Source organism: Pinus tabuliformis, chromosome 6 (assembly GCF_031772625.1).
Source record: "Pinus tabuliformis cultivar Carrire ecotype Pingquan chromosome 6, CPIR1, whole genome shotgun sequence".
Classification (NCBI taxonomy): Eukaryota; Viridiplantae; Streptophyta; class Pinopsida; order Pinales; family Pinaceae; genus Pinus; species Pinus tabuliformis.
Genome location: NC_142292.1, coordinates 1,444,651,819 through 1,444,666,995, shown reverse-complemented (window position 1 = coordinate 1,444,666,995; position 15,177 = coordinate 1,444,651,819). Strand labels below are relative to the sequence as shown.

The 15,177-nt window shown below is 36.4% G+C and overlaps 1 pseudogene across 1 annotated transcript; it reads right to left on the bottom strand.

Moving 5' to 3' along the window:
* Positions 1 to 5,556: 5,556 nt before the first annotated feature.
* On the bottom strand, positions 5,557 to 13,336 carry LOC149264053 (cytochrome P450 704C1-like; annotated as a pseudogene). Its single transcript, XR_016252286.1, has 6 exons — positions 12,997 to 13,336; positions 12,580 to 12,795; positions 12,138 to 12,425; positions 11,665 to 12,012; positions 5,836 to 6,043; positions 5,557 to 5,745 (listed from the first exon to the last, which is right to left on the bottom strand). The product of XR_016252286.1 is annotated as a cytochrome P450 704C1-like (transcript).
* Between the last annotated feature and the right edge of the window lie 1,841 nt (positions 13,337 to 15,177).

The window sequence follows — 15,177 nt, the reverse complement described above, 5'->3', positions numbered from 1 at the left end:
CACAATGTTTTCTCTCATCCCTTCAATTTATTTTGTAAATTGAAACATATTCAAATTTTGCTGACTGTATTCCTTTACCATCTATTCTAAAGTTTTTGCTGCAGGTAATTTATGGACTCTAATATTGTAATATTAGATCACCAAAATAATTGTGTCCGAAACCATTAATGTGGAAATAACAATTTTGATATTTTCATTAAATCTATTCTAATAATAATGAAGTGAATCAACCATTACTGTGGACATAAAAATTTTGATATTTTCATTAAATTTATTCTAATAATAATGAAGTGAATCAACATGGCTTGATTACATGGCACTTGTGTGGTAGGAATTATATGGTGGTGATGAATTAGGGCCCAAGTCCATCAATCTAACCTTTAATAAAAATGCACATTCAAGGATTCTCTGTATTGGGATTTGACTAACAAAATTTCAATTTGAATTGGAATTGGAATTCGTTCATCACAATTAGTTCTGAGATATGATAATTTGAAAATCTGATTTTTTGAGGAAAGTATTTTTATAAGATATTCTGGATCTGTATGTGATTAATGGATCAAGATTTTTTTGATAGTTAATGTTAATATCAGGTTTCTTATATTATGACAAATCCTTCAATTTCAAATCTGACATTTTTTTTTGTTATGTATAACGAAATATGGACCAAAATTTGTCAATTGTTTTTCTAATGATATACTTTTTGTGTTCTATTGAAAGTCAAATAAGTAGTCCATCAATCCAGAAGTGTGGATTTTTTGAAGAAGTGATTAATAATATTTTTCCATATCTAGATTTGTGACATGATGGTTTTGCGGAAAGATTCCCATAATTTGGAAAAATTGGATCCATAATCCATTGATAAAAAAATATAGACTTTTTGTAAACAATTTTTTAATAATCTTTCCCAATCTAGATGCGGTTGGGTAGCTAGGTGGATTACCCTATCCTATTATTATATGTATGCTTAGGGAATGAATAGGATATGTATTGTGGCCAATCATTATTGATAGTGTTAGCAATTTAGCAAGATGAATTGAAAGTTTCATGATTATCAATTAATCCAAAAAGCTACTTCAACATGGCCATTACTCTAAATAGTTTGAACACATTCATAGGTACACATATACAAAGAGATTATGGAATGAATAGAGTATGTATGGTAGTCAATCGTGGTTAATGGTGTTAGCAGTTTAGCAAGATTAATTGAAAGTTTTGTCATTATAAGTTAATCCAAAAATCTACTCGAACATGGACATTGATCTATATCATTTGACTAAATTCATAGGTACATATAAATTAAAAATATTATGAATCGATGGACCCACCATTGGGAATGAAGGGATATGAAAGGTAATATTCTATAAATACTATCATATGAGTGATAGAACTTGAAAAACCTAGTAAAATAGTTCAAGGGTGCACACCCCTACTCCCCCCTCCCCTCCCTTATATTATATTGTAAAAGTGCATAGGTTTTAGTTTGATTAAGCCCACTTGCTAAACCCATTAACAAGTATGAATCCTACCTTCTGATTTGGATTTGGAGCTCTATAGCCTATTTCCATCCATGGTAAGATATATATATATATATATATATATATATATATATATATATATATATATATATATATATATATATATATATATATATATATATATATATATATATATATATATAAGCATATGGAATAATATATATATATATATATAAGCATATGGAATAAACCAATATAATTTATTTTTGCTTGTGAATATATGTTGGGCACACGATATCACATTAAGGAGAATACCCCTTGCTTTCCTTTTAACCCCCTACCTCCCCTAGAATTCATAGAATATGTATGTTAAAAAATTAAAGCCACACATACATTTTGCAAACAACTCCAAGGAATGGCACAGTCACAAATAACCACCAATCCCTATTTCACCTTCTAAAATTAGATTATTGATATGAATATTGTAGCTTGGTTGGAGTAGGCTCATAGACTATATTCGAATGAATGATTCCACTACACTTTCAACTAGTGATATAATATGCATACATATTAAGTAGACCATACCATGTTGAAGATAGAGAAAGAAAAAAGGTCATTCTTTATCAAAAGTTTGAGAATGATTGCGTTGGGGTGCCCTCTAATGTTTAGGAACTAAGAATAAAGAAAGATAACATAATCTAATCAAATATTAAATAAAAGAGAAAATAATGCCCCAAGATGATGGGTAGTGTACAAAGACGCCATTATATCATTAAAGCATAACACATTATGATCAAAACATCATAATGCATATGTTTATTTTTTCTTGCTTATTACATATTCAACCCATGGGGTTATTTATTTTTAGGTACCAAATCTCCTTGAATTGTGAAGGATTTTGTCCAATGATGAGGCTTGATTTTTACAACTATTTCTAGTAAACCTGCATTATCTCATCGACTATATTTATGTTGATTGGTTGATTGTTGAAGTTGATTCAACAATCTAGTCAATTCCTTTGACCATTTAGTCGATGGTTCGATTACTAGGTGTACATTATCTTCCAGTTAGTTACTCCACTAACCCAATGACCACTAAGTTGACTATGCCATGAAGTGATCATTCAAATGAATATCTAATGTTAGTCAACCCTTAGTTTCCAACACCCACAATCAACACCATACTATAAGTTTAGGAGGTGAAATTACATTTGTAGGACACAACCCCCCCATAATTGTGGTTTCTTCAAGCTTGAGAAAATCACATCTCTTAACAAAATTGGCTTCAACCAAAGATTTGTAAAGATATTAACGAGTTTATCACCAACGTTGTAATAAATAAGAGTGATGAACCAATTGTCGAAGATAGAGGGCATGGAGTTCAACATGCTTCATCTTATTATGTGCAATAGGATTATCAATTACTTGAATTGCACTTTGATTGTCATAGTATATAGTAATTGAGGTCTAAACGTGAAATTCAACCTTACCCAAGAGATGACAAACCCAAAATTCCTCCATCCTTACATTGACACCTCCACGATACTCTACTTCTATAACCAATAGAGAGACCACATGTTTCTTGCATGACCAAACTAGGGGTCTGCTATTGAAGTGAAACACACATCCATAAGTGGAATTTTTTCCATCACTGTCACTTTCCCCATCGGAGTCGTGAAGCCAACCAACAAATATGATATTCGAAAATATTTGATACCAAATTGAGAGGTACCTTTAAGATAATGAATGATTCTCTTTGTAGTTTTCCAGTGAATTTTTTCCAGATGTTTCATAAAATGAGAAGCCACACAAAAAACAAAATAAATGTCAAGTCAATTGTGACTCAGATATATAAGGCTACCAACCAATTATTAATAAATTGTAGCATTGAATTTCAGAGGAAACCCTTTCATTAGCTTAACATCAGATTGAAAGGGTGTGACACAATTTATAGTCATCAATGTTGAATCTTTTTGATAGGTCGAATACATATTTAGATTGAGAAATGAAGCGTATGTCAAGTAAAACCAAGACTTAAAAACTAAGAAAGAAATGCAAAAGGCCAAGGTCAATCATTTTAAAGGTGTCAACAAGTTTATTATTCAATGTTAGGAATGCATCTATATTAGTACAAATGATAACTAAATCATCTATATAGATGGAAAAAATTAAGGTATCACCATTGAGATGTAATACATAAAAACTATGATCAATTTCACATCATTTGAACCCATGATTGAGAAAAAATCCATCAATCTTAGCATACCAAGCCCAAGGAGCTTGCTTCAAACCATATATCGACTTCCATAGTCAATAAATATTAGAATATGTCACAAAAGTAGGGGGTTTGTCCATGTAGATCTCTTCAAAAAGGTCTCCATGAAGGAATGCACTTTTAACATCAATTTGATGATTTTTTCATCCAAAGCAAGAAGCAAATGAAATAATAAGTCAAACTGAGTTCATGTTTACAATGGGGTTGGGGGGGGGGGTGTGCGGGGTGTGGGGGTTGGGGGAGGGGTTTCATTGTAATTGATGCCTTATGCTATGAGAAGCCTTTTGTGACCAAAAATTCCTTATGACACTCAATAAAATCATAAGAAGTGAATTTGGTCTTACAGACCCATCGACACTCAACAAGATTCTTTCCTTTTGGCAGAGGAACTAAATTCCATGTGTGATTCTTAAGAATAGAATCAACCTCAACTTGTATAATTTATTTCCATTTAGGTTGTCTTTGTGCATATACAAAGGAATTTAGATTCCAAGTGTCATGAACACGAGCCACCAATGAAATAGTAGCATGCTACTTGTGACTTGAAGTCATCTGGTCAATAGAAGCATCATCAACATTTGATCTAAAGACATTAATAGTTTTAACATCCTATTGAGGTAATTAACAAAGTGTCAATGAATGAACATGAGCTTCAAAAATATGAGCAATAGAGAGTACTAATTCAATTAGATATGTATGAACAATAGTGAAATCAAGCACAATGGTTGACGGAGTGGTTGAGATATGAGGTATAGTATAGTGAGAGTTATTAGAAATGTCAAACAAATCACTATTCATCGTCCTAGAAGATTATTTCAACAACTTAATCCCAAAAGGCTTCTCATGAAATTTGGTGTTTATCCTAATAATAATATGATGCTTGATAGGATCAAATAATTGGTATGCTTTTGACTCATAAGAATAACCCATCATAATGCAATCATGACGCTTTTCATCCAATTTCTATCTGCAATCGTTAGGAATATGTGTCCAAACAATGCATCTAAAAACTTTGAGGTGGCCAATGAAGGGTTTCGTACCATACGTTATACTTGAGTCATAAAATTGACAACTCTAGCTGCAATAAGATTTAAAATCTATTTGTCAGAGTAAACTACTTCAACCTAAAATTTCGTCGTGGTTAAGACCTTGTGTTTCCTCCTAAGAGGTTACGAGGGGAGTAGAGTATGTATGCCTTCGTAGACTTAGCAACTTAGTCGTCAAATCGCTGAGCTGGGTCTCATACACCAATTTGGTGTTTTAGCATTTTGATTTTGGGGTACAATAAAATCATTTTAAAATAGACTTAATTATTACTGCACGAAAAACAATTGAAAATGAAATTAGTTACAAGTCCTGAGCGATGTCGTCCCAGAGACCCATATTATTCAGCACGCAAACGCTGGCTTAAATGGATTTCCATAAAGGTTAGGTTACCATAAGCCCGGTTAGGTTTCTAAAAGTGATCTTGCTTAATACAATTTCTGCACACAAGTAGCATAGAAAAAAGTCGCTCAAAGTTCCCTCTACTATTTTGCTTTAACATTTCCTCAGAATATAAAGAGATTTGTTAGTAGACAAACTGTAAACTTGGTGTACCAGATCAGCATCGATGACTACACGAGGTGCGATGAATGTTTTTCATTTGTTCGATAGGGCTTTGACATTTTTACGACTCAGTATACTAGATGCCTTCAACTAGATAAAATCTGAACATGTTAACTAGCTAAGCAAATGCCAAATTGCGCACAGCTGATGAAAGTTTTCATTGTAGAGTGTGCCTTACTGTGATGTAAAAGTGTGGTCAACAATCTATTCTAGGCTTGACACGCAGATTTAATCCATCCTCACTCATGTGGAGTGTGAGTGCGGGACGATATCTCACTTACATCCCTTCCACTAATTCAAATTTGAAGAAACGGATAAGTACAACTGCAACAATCTTCATTTGCATGTAAGCAAAATACTTGCCTAGACACATGCGAGGTCCAGCCTGCAAGCCAAGCGTACACCTTATCGATTTCAAGTTATTGTCGGACGTGTGTTTTCATAAGATGAAATGTCATGGTTACGCCATTTTTACCTGAAATGCAGTAAACTTGAATGATTCAAGTTGAAAAATCCCATTATGAAGCATTATGAAGCCATCTCTCAGGCCTAAACTCCTCCGCATCACTGCCCCAGAGGTACGTCATCCTTCCCATAGAATAAGGAACATAGGTGACCATATCACCTTTCTTGACTTTAAATCCATCCGGAAGGATATCCTCAGAAACTGCATGCTTTCCATCCTACATTTAATTGTTTTGTCAATGAAATATCAGCCATAATCTTGGATCCGTAAAAATTCAAACAAAATGGAAAACAAAGTATACTTAATCCTGTTGAATAAGAAACCAAATAATGAAGAAAACAAGAAAGCAATAACTGAATAACAATTGAATAGCCAAGACACGAAACTGAATGAATTAATAGGAACTTTTATTGAACAAATGATTCTCCACACTACATTTCATGGGCATTCGATAGTTTTATATCACCAACTATCGTTACATAACTAATTATTCGGTATACAACTGTCTATTTACAATTTTACCTAAAGTTACTAATTCGTTGTCAAACTAACAAACTCCACCTTGACAACAATTTTCCCATTCATCATCTTTCCTGCAAGCCAAGAGAAGCTAAACACCACCGCAACTTCTCTACTGTAACTGATTTTGTGAATATGTCTGCACAATTTTCTCGTGTATGGACCTTTTTAAGAGCTACCTTTCCGCCATCGATCACATGTCTCAGAAAATGATACCTTACATCAATGTGCTTGGTTCTGCTGTGATAGGCAGGGTTTGTAGCCAAGTGAATAGCGCTTTGACTGTCACAAAGTAAATTCACTTTCTCTTGCATCCTTCCAATCTCATCAAGCAGACCCTTTAACCAGATTGCTTCTTTACTGGAATCTGAAGCATCTATATATTCAGCTTCGGTAGTGGACAATGCAACTGTGTCTTGAAGCTTTCACATCCAACTAATTGCTCCACCTGCAAGAGTAAAGACGTAACTTGTGGTAGATCTTCTTTTGTCCAAATCACCTGCATAGTCAGCATCTACATATCCGCAGACTGATCCTTCACTACCATTAAAGACGATGCAATGGTCACTTGTGCCTCTTAGATATCGAAACACCCATTTCACTGCTTGCCAATGTTCTTTACCTGGATTTACCATGAACCTGCTGACAACTCCAACTGCATGTGAAATGTCAGGTCTTGTAGATACCATCGCATACATTAAGTTGCCTACCGCATTTGCATATGGTACATGAGACATATACTGCTTTTCTTCATCAGCTCTAGGACTCAAAACCGAAGAAAGCTTAAAATGGGAAGCTAAAGGAACATTAACAGGTTTCACATTATTCATAGAGAACTTTTCAAGTACCTTCTCCACATACTTCTGCTGTGATAACCAAAGCTGACCATTTTTCCTGTCTCTGTGTATCTCCATGCCCAAGATATGTTTTTTTGCTCCAAGATCCTTCATATCAAACGTCCTAGAGATTTGAGCCTTTAACCTGTTCATTTCTTCCATGCTTTTTCTTGCAATAAGAATATCGTCAACATACAAAGATAAGATAATGAATATGCCATTGAAACTTTTGAAGTACACACAATGATCATACTCACTTCTTATAAAGTTTTGGCTCACCATGAAGGAATCAACCTTCTTGTACCATTGTCTGGGAGATTGCCTCAAACCATACAATGATTTCCTGAGCTTGCAAACTAATCTTCTACTGCGACCTCGTACAAAACCTTCTGGTTGTTCCATATATATCTCTTCGTTCAAGTCACCATGTAGAAAAGCTGTTTTAACATCTAACTGTTCTAACTCAAGATTAAACAACACAGTTAGTGCCAACACAGTACATATAGAAACAAGTTTTACAACTGGAGAAAAAATCTCATGAAAGTCTATACCTTCAACATGAGAATACCCTTTTGCTACCAGTCGCGCCTTATACCTTTCAGTACTACCATCAACTTTCCGTTTCAGCTTGAAGACCCATTTACATCCAACAACACTTCTCCATTCAGGAAGCTCTACAAGATCCCAGGTATTGTTCTTGGCTAAGGAGTCAATTTCTTCTTCCATAGCCATTTTCCATTTCTCGCTATCTGTATCATCTAATGCTTCCTGATAACAAGAAGGTTCCCCATCTTCAGTAACCAAAGCAACAGATGAAGCAGAATCTTCATACCTTTTGGGAGTTTTCCTTTCCCTTGTAGACCTTCTCAGAGAGACTGGTTGCTGAACTAGTTCAAAAGCTTGCATTGGTTCAAAAGCTTCAACGGCTTCCTTTGTGTCTTCAACACCTTTGTCTCCAGAAGTCTCTCCTTCCTTTCGACTATCACTGAAAGATCTAGCCTCCAACTGAACTCGTTGACTCGGCGATACCTGTTCCTGTTCAATTCTTTCAACATTTGATTTTAAAAAAGAGGATTCATCAAATGTTACATCTCTACTAATGACTATCTTCCGCAATGTAGGATCCCACAACCTATATCCTTTCACTGCATAGTCATACCCAACAAAGACATAACATTTCGACATTGGATCTAATTTTGAATGCTGATTTTTCGGAATAAGAGAATAAGCATCACAACCAAATATCCTTAAATGAGAATAGTCACAAGACTGACCTATCCAAACTTCTTCAGGAATTTTACAATCAATTGCTACTGAAGGTGATCTGTTAACTAAATAACAAGCAGTAGATACTGCTTCTGCCCACAACTCCTTTTGCAAGTTAGCATTGCTGATCATGCTTCTGGCTCTTTCCATAAGAGTCCGATTCATACGCTGAGCAACACCATTTTGCTGAGGATTATAAACAACAGTTGTGTGTCTAACTATGCCCTCATCCTTACAGTATTGTTCAAATTCAACAAAAGTGAACTCACCACCATTGTTAGTTCTTAGACATTTAATAGACTTGCCTGTTCTTTTCTCTACCATTACTTTAAATTGTTTGAAGACATTTAATACATCAGCTTTCCTTTTTAGCATATAGACCCAAACTCTACGGGAGTAATCATCAATGAACGTTAAAAAATACAACGCATCTCCATATGACACAACAGGGGAAGGCCCCCACAGATCAGAATGAATGTAGTCTAAAACATCTTTACTATTATGATTTCCAACTTTAAATCTTTGTTTACACTGTTTTCCATACACACAATGTTTACAGAAATCTAAATTCAAGGATTTCAGACCAAGAAGAGATTTACGTTTCATCAGTATATGAAGACCTTTCTCGCTCATATGACCCAAACGTTGATGCCACAGACGAGTACCTGCTTCTTCCTTTTCTGACGCAACCACTGCTTCACTGACCTGAGTACTTTCTTTTAACCTGTAAATATTTCCGACCTTTTCTGCCTTCATAACCACAAGGGCTCCTTTAAAGACTTTCAAGACGCCATCCTGACCTATAAACTTATAACCATCTGAATCCAACACTCTCAAAGAGATTAAATTTTTCTTCAAATCAGGTACATGTCTAACACTAGTTAACGTCCTAACTGTGTTATCATACATCTTAATCCTGATATCTCCCATCCCAACAGTCTGACATGACACATTGTTACCCATAAACACAGAACTACCGTTTACATTTTCATACGAGGTAAACCAGTTTCTATGTGGGCACATGTGATGCGAAGCACCAGACTCTAACAGCCAGCTATCAAAACTCTAAGAGACATTACATTCAGGTGAAGTTTCATCTATCATACATAATTCTTCAGCAGATAAAACTTCACCTATCATACTTGAATCGACCTGATTCGCTTCGTTCTTCGGGTTTTTGGATTCCTTTCGTTTCCAACAGTCCTTCTTCAAGTGTCCAACTTTACCGCAGTTCCAACATTTTTCCTTACACTTCTTGCCCTTCGATTTCGACCTGGAAGAGCCCCTTGGTTTTTCTCCTCTTTCCTTTGAGCGTCCTCTAGCGACCACGGCTTCTGATGCAGTTGTTTCAGTGTTGGATTTCCTTCGTACTTCTTCAGACAGAAGAGCTCCCACGACTGATTCAAACTTCAAAGAATCAACAGAGCTAAAGCTAATTGAAGTTACGAAATGATCCCATGATTCAGGCAGAGAACACAGCAAGGTTATGGCTTTATCTTCTTCCTGTATTTTGACTTCCATATCTGTTAATTGACAAATTAGTGTATTAAAAACATTCAAATGTTCTACAACATTTGAACCTTCTTTCATTCGAACACTGTATAACTATCGTTTTAGATAAATTCTGTTGGTTAATGATTTTGTCATATAGAGGTTTTCAAGTTTTTTCCACAATCCTGACGCCGTAGTCTCTTCAACAATGTTGAAGAGAACTTCATCCGCTAGGCATAACCGGATGGTACTGAGAGCTCGGGCATCCAAGTCCTCCCAGTCTGAAGTAGTCATGGTTGTAGGTTTCTTAGTTACCCCATCCAATGCCTTGTGCAACCCTTGTTGCACAAGCAGATCCTTAACCTTCAGTTTCCAAAGAGCAAAATTGCTCTTTCCGGTGAATTTCTCCACCTCGAACCTTGCATTCGACATCTTGGCCATTTTGTTCTTCTCCTAGGTTTCAGTCTTTCAGCTATCCTTTTCTTAAAGAAAAAACTTTGTTTCCCTTTTTCTTAAAAAAAACTGAGCCTGCTTTTTAAATAAACAAATTTTACAAATTTCTTTCTACAATTTTTTTTTTAAATTTCAAATCCTGTTTCCTTTCACCCTTTGTTTTTCACAAATTTCTGGAAAAGAAAAATAATTCTTGGATTTCTTTGAGTTGCTTTCCTCCAAACTTCAAATTTCTGAGAAAAAATTCTCAAAAAAAAAAAAAAAAAAAAATTACCCGGTTCCACAAGCCAGGCCTCTGGCAGCAATACGCAGCCTCAGTCTTTTACGCAGAGAATGTCGTTGCACGCTCCTCCTCTCCTTCACGCAGGACACACAGCTTCAAGTCACCTCTGGACATTCAGCACACCTCTTGACATTCAGCATGCAGATTCTACACAGCCTCAGTCTTTCATGCAGAGATGGCCTTGCACAGAAAACTTCTACTTTTATCAACGCAGAGAGCAGATTTGTTGGTCTTCCAACGCTCACAGCAATGCCTTCAATGCACAGCCGTCGCTCACAGCAATGCCTTCAACGCACAGCCGTTCTTCAACGCAGAGGATTTGCTGGTCTTCCAACGCTCACAGCAATGTGGACAGCAACACGCAGATTATTCCCTGGCAACGCTCACAGCACAGTGGACAGCAACACGCAGAGTATTCCCTGGTTATTCGCTGGTCTTTCAACGGCCTCCTCTCAGAGAAAAAACCTTCACGTAGCACCAAATAGGCTCTGATACCATTTGTTGAATAAGAAACCAAATAATGAAGAAAACAAGAAAGCAATAACTGAATAACAACTGAATAGCCAAGACACGAAACTGAATGAATTAATAGGAACTTTTATTGAACAAATGATTCTCCGCACTACATTTCATGGGCATTCGATAGTTTTATATCACCAACTATCGTTACATAACTAATTATTCGGTATACAATTGTCTATTTACAATTTTACCTAAAGTTACTAATTCGTTGTCAAACTAACAAATCCCGCAGACCCTAATCTCGGGATAAGAATCCAAATTCAAATGAAATTGCTCATCTTTTTCCAAAAGCCTACAAATGAGAAGGAAATGTGATATAATATTTGACTACAGCTTCACAGGAATTTCAGTACATTTTCACTAGAGGAGAAACGAGGCTATATAGATACAATTACCTCATGGACAATAAAAAGTCAAAAGACTATTCAGGTTACCTAAATGCCTGAAAAAGATGGGGCAGTGTCTTACCAGAGGAACAACTGGGTATAAGCGTAAGGTCTCTGATAAAGCTGCATGGAGATAGAGCATCTTATCAAGTACTGTATATTTCAGACTTTGAGAGAACATACTAATTGACTCTTCAATGGTCAAACATTCATTCTCCTTCAAGACCACGTCATGAATTTCTTGAAGAAGCCTTTTTTCAACATCCGGATGGTTGCAAAGCAAATGAAAGAACCAACAAAGGGTAAGTGCAGTTGTGTCCCGGCCAGCTATTAAGAAATTCAGAATAATATCTCGTAGATACTTATCAGAGTAATTCTCTGGTTGTTTCTCTGTGAGTGCAATATAGCGAGAAAGTATGTCCGGTTTCACCTGTAAATATATTTGAAAGCCAATGCCAGAGAAACAAGGTCATCAATTCGAGGATTAGCAGACTGTAAAAATTTGAAAAGATAAGTTGCAAATCAGGACAAAGGCTTGTGTGGGTATTTTCTTACATAATCATTCTGGACAGAAATCTCCTGTTTTCTGCTCTGAATGACGTTATATACAAAAGTATCAACCGTTTTGATGTTATCCTTCATGGTGGCCTCCGATAGCAAATTGAAGTATCTTTTTAATTTCCAAGAAACGTCAAAATAATGCCACATAAGCAAAGCATTTGCAGTATCAAAAGCCATTGCAAAAGATGCCTCTGCTCCAGACTTGGTATTTGTTAAGTTGTTGATGTCCACCCCAAACCCCAGTTTACAGAATCCATCCATTGTTTATCTCAGTAACAGACCCTCAAGTTTCCATTTATCCATAAGAGAATTATTAATATGATTTTGCATCTTGCTATTTGCTATAGATCAGTATCCACACAAGGGAGAACAAGAAATTCAATTGTAATTATAATTTTTTTCGGAACGTACGAGATATGTGAATGATTTAACATGCCTGCATCTCTACGGTTTGCTTTGTTCGAAATTTTTCCAGTAAGATTTTGGAAAGTTTTACTACAGTCTACCGAAAAACAACACTGTTGAAGTCCTTCAACACTTTGGTAGAGAATTCGAAACTAGCTAATTTTCGCTGTTCTCTCCACAGCTCGCCATCAACGCTGAAAATACCGTCTCCAAGAAGGTCTTCCATAATGTCATGGTGGGGTTTTCCCTGTCATCGATTTTCAAAACAAAGAAACCATAAGCATTCATAAGCATATATATATATATATATATATATATATATATATATATATATATATATATATATATATATATATATATATATATATCTATCTATATCTATATATATATATATATATACACACACACACACACACACACAAGACTCAAAATACAGCAGAAAGCTGACCTTGATGTAGTTTGCAAAATTAGATCTGAGGATGTGCTCCACGTTTGCAGGATGAGTGGTGACAACATAGCTGAAGGTAGGATAACGTATCCTGTATGTTTTATGGCGCCAGTGATGATGAAGAACAAAGTCATGAAGGCGTTTAAAATTGATGATTATACCAAACATTGTTGCAGGTACAGGTGGGCACGTGGCACCTGATCTCCAATTCATTTTGAATAACATAATGACTAAGAGAACCAGTGTTAGAGTCACTGCTGCATACTCCGTGCTCCATTCCATTGTTTCACCTTGAAAGACAGGAATGCTCGATATGGAATGGAATTGGTATGATGGCTTTGAATTTTGCAAATTATAAGGGAATTAAATATTGGTCCAACTCAAATACCACAGCGTGGAGAAAAAGTTGTGGAGTGGCTGAAGACCTTCCACGCCATACCCATATCTTTGAGGTCGACTGGCTGACAGCTGAAGACCATCTACGCCAGGAGAGATATACGTACCATCCATTTACCCCTGTCAGTCCCTCCGGCCCAGGAAGTAGACATATCATGCCATGCCTTACAAGCATGAGTCGGTCAGAACGTCTGTCACCATGTGCAACTGTGGAGGTTACATTTATGGTACAGCTGGTGGTAGGAATGTAGACAAGAAAATTATCACTTTGGTGGTGTCTTTAAAAACTATGGCATATCCATACATTTTCTAAATATGGATTGGGTATCGAATAAAATCATAAAATGAAGTTTCACGAGGTGAAGAGTCTAAATCAAAATGTCAAAAATTTTAAAATTAAAATTTTAGTTACTGGAATTGTGTTTGGGAAATTTTGATTTTTAAATAAAATAAATAAATAAATAAATTAAAAAAAAAAAAAAAAAAAAAAAAAAAAAAATTGATTTTTAAATTAAAAAAAAAAAAAATAATTTTAAAAAATACTACGAAGGACTCCGTACGACCAACTAAGGGCTTAAGCTTTAACGCAAGGAACTTCGCAAGAAGGTAGGTAGGGCTTCCAATGGTAAAAGACTCTGCTTCCTTTATTGAAGAACTAAAGGACATTAAGCTTGATCCTGGGGACATTCTTGTTAGTTTTGATGTTGTCTCCCTGTTCACTTGCATCCCTATTAATGAGGCCTTGGATGTGATCAACCGCCTAACAGATCCTGACACGGCCAGGTTGGTTGAGATCTGTCTCACTTCCACTTTCTTCAGTTTTGAGGGAGAGTTCTTCGAGCAGACCTGTGGGGTTGCGATGGGCTCACCCCTTTCCCCTGTTGTTGCGAACCTGTTTATGGAGGATTTTGAGTCCAAGGCTCTGAACTCTTCCCGACTCTTGCCCAAACTGTGGAGAAGGTATGTGGATGACACCAATGTCATTTGGTCTCATGGCCAGGATGAGCTTGATCTCTTCTTTGATCATCTCAACAAGCAATCCTCAGCCATTAAGTTCACTAAGGAGCAGGAAGTTGATGGATGCCTTCCATTCCTTGATATTCTTATTTCGAAGAATAGTGATGGTTCCCTCGCCCATCAAGTTTTTCGAAAGAAAACTCATACGGAACAGTATCTTCATGCCAGTTCCCACCATTTCCCGGCTCAAAAGATGGGTGTTCTCAATACCCTTGCTACTCGGGCCCTGAGGATCTCGGACAAGAAGAGCTTTGAGAAAGAAAAATCCCATTTGCTTGATGTCTTTGTTGAGAATGGTTATAGTAGATACATGGGTCAGAGGGCTTTCCTTAAAGCTTCCAAGAATTCTCTGTCTAAAAGAGAACCGAAAGAGCGAATTCCTAGTGTCCATCTTCCGTATGTTCAGGGGACCACCGATAGAATTGGAAGGATTCTCAGGAAGCATAGTATCCCTGTGACCTTTAGGCCCCTGAACACCATTCGTATGTCCCTCAAATCTATGAAGGATCCGATCGACCCTAAGGATATGAAGGGCGTTTATCAGATCCCTTGTTCCTGTGGGACCCCCTATATTGGGGAGATTGGTCACTCCATTAATCAAAGGATTAGCAAGCATGCAGCGGATCTTAGGCATAGGAGAGCTAAGTCTTCCGCTTTAGCTGAACATGCTGAGAAAACCAGTCATCATGTTTATATTGAGGAGGCTAGTGTTATTGCTAAGGTCTCGCATTTCCATCATCGAAAATTTAGGGAAGCGCTTGAGATTGA